This window comes from Myodes glareolus, chromosome 17, assembly GCF_982192425.1.
Source record: "Myodes glareolus chromosome 17, mMyoGla1.1, whole genome shotgun sequence".
Lineage (NCBI taxonomy): Eukaryota > Metazoa > Chordata > Mammalia > Rodentia > Cricetidae > Myodes > Myodes glareolus.
In genome coordinates, this window is record NC_142042.1 from 64592198 (window position 1) to 64594589 (window position 2392).

The 2392-nt window shown below is 47.2% G+C and overlaps 1 long non-coding RNA gene across 1 annotated transcript; it reads left to right on the plus strand.

Annotated features, from left to right (window-relative positions):
• The first annotated feature begins 253 nt into the window (after window positions 1-253).
• Window positions 254-1952, plus strand: LOC125414711 (uncharacterized). Its single transcript, XR_014997833.2, has 2 exons — window positions 254-350; window positions 1327-1952. It is a non-coding gene; the product is annotated as an uncharacterized LOC125414711 (long non-coding RNA).
• Window positions 1953-2392: the final 440 nt, after the last annotated feature.

The following is a 2392-nucleotide window of genomic DNA, read 5'->3' on the forward strand; positions in this document are numbered from 1 at the left end:
ATGAAGATCCAGCAGAAAAGGAGGGAGGCAGAGACATGACTGGTTCCCAATGCAGGTACTCTGTGAGTATTCCAGGTTTAAGGATTCAGAAATCTACTTCCTCCCTTCATGCCTAAGTCATGTCCTAAGATAGACATAGCCTTGGCCCCATGGAGGAAGGCTGTTAGGATCATATGATCATCACCAGTCACATGACAATGTGGGTGTCACGAGGCAGGGCCAACCCTGTTCACACACTCGCTGACAAGTTGAGGCAGAGCCCAGGATCAGAATAAAAGGCCTGAGGGACAGGGCACTTCCATCACTCACCTCCTGAGATACCCACAGATCGTGAGCTGCCTGTCAACTAGGTAAGTGACCATGGGAGGCAAGAGCAGAGACTTTTCCAGAGGGATTGAAAGACTAAAGTTGGACAGGAGCCTGGTTGGGGTCTCCACAGCTAGAGCCCATATTGATAGATCATGAACCGTGTTGAAAAGTGTGGGGTGAGGCACTGGGGACTTGGACACACAGAAGTCACAGTTCTGTGAGACATTGGAGTACTTGGGGCATTCCGACACTGGAGAGAACAAGGTACCTTCAGTGGATAAGAACCCTTAGTATGTGATGCTGAGCACAGAGACATGCACATCTGGATAGACTCAGGGTAGAGCTGTCCTGTGAAGAAAATGCTTCCCCTAACTCCTGTAGAAGAGCTGGATCAGGATAGGGCAACAGAGTCTCACTTAGGCTTGAGAAAGAAATAGAGCCATGGTTCTGGGATCTCTTAACACACATCTCTGATGAAGAGGACACCACCAGGATGACATTGACTTTGTTACCCTTAACCTGTGGAGGTGGTGATTTAGATACCTCTGAACTCTGTACTCACAACAGGTGCTTATAATCCATGGCAAATTGAAGTGGGTTTGCATATTTTTCTTTTAGGTACTAAGATTACTCCACCATCAGTAACCTAGAAAGTCTTAAAATACAGACTTTAAACTAAAATCACCTTCAAGTAGTGATTCTCCTTTGCTTTTACAATTATTTTCTCTGAAATAATTCATATACTGGCACATCTAGGAGGACTAAGACCAACAGACATTTTAAATGTCACTAGATAATCATTCAGCACTTCTGGATACTAGGTGACAATGAGTATCTTGCTTGCATAGGTTTCTGAGATTCTGAATTCAAGATGCCCCCATTGTGACAGTGTGAGTGTGTTATAAATGATAGGACTATGAATGGTTGTTTTAGGGCTTATAAGTTAAATTCGGGTGGCCAGAATGGTTCAGGTGCACATAGTGTGTAGTGTCTGATATGTGTGTGATTCTCTTGCAGCTCCTGAACACCCAGAGGCCGAGATGTCCTGCCAGCAGAGCCAGCAGCAGTGTCAGACCCCTCCTAAGTGCACCCCTAAGTGCCCTCCTAAGTGCCAGACACCAAAGTGTCCCCCTAAGTGTCCCCCTAAGTGTCCTCCTAAGTGTCCCCCTAAGTGTCCTCCTGTCTCTTCCTGCTGCAGTCTGGGTTCTGGGGGCTGCTGTGGCTCCAGTTCCGGGGGCTGCTGTGGTTCAAGTTCCGGTGGCTGCTGCAGCTCTGGCGGTGGTGGCTGCTGCCTGAGTCACCACAGGCCCCGCAGATCTCTCCGTCACAGACACCAGAGCTCTGGATGCTGTAGCAGTGGTGGCAGCAGTGGCTGCTGTGGCAGCAGTGGTGGCAGCAGCTGTGGCAGTAGCCAGCAGTCTGGGGGCTGTTGCTAAGATAAGGAAGACTCCATCAAGCGTTGAAGGAGGAAGCCATGCTCAGCAGACTGGTCCAGGCTTGCTGCCCTTTCCCCTCCTGCTTCCCCCCTTGCCCTGCCCTCTGAGATGTTGACATCTGTGAAAGGTTCTGTATTCCACTCACCAGATGACAGTGCCCCTTTGCCTCCTTGTTACAAATAAAAGGGCTTTGGTGAACATTCCTGACGAGACGCTTGTTCATTTCTCAGCATTGTCCTCATCCCATCCCTTCATCATCTTTTCCTGAAAACAGAGAGTGTCACTCTGAGCTCCGTAAGCATGTGTGTGTTTCCTATACCAGATGTTCTACTGCATCCATAAGAACTAAGATGTCTCTTTAGTAGCAACTTGATGTGAGGACTTAGAAATGGCAGCCACTCATCACAGCTATAAAACCTTGGACAAACCAGTGTCCATGGACTTGAAGGTCAATGTTCACTATTAGACATTCATTAGAAGGAAAAAGATCAATACTCAGATTAATTGAGGACAGTCAGTCACTTCTCACATTATGTGTTTTTCTTCCTCTTTTGTAAGTAAAGTTTGACCTACACCTACAGAAACATACATTGTTTCCCTCTCTTTATTTTGCTGTTGTACCTGAGTTGTTACAGTATGGGAACTTC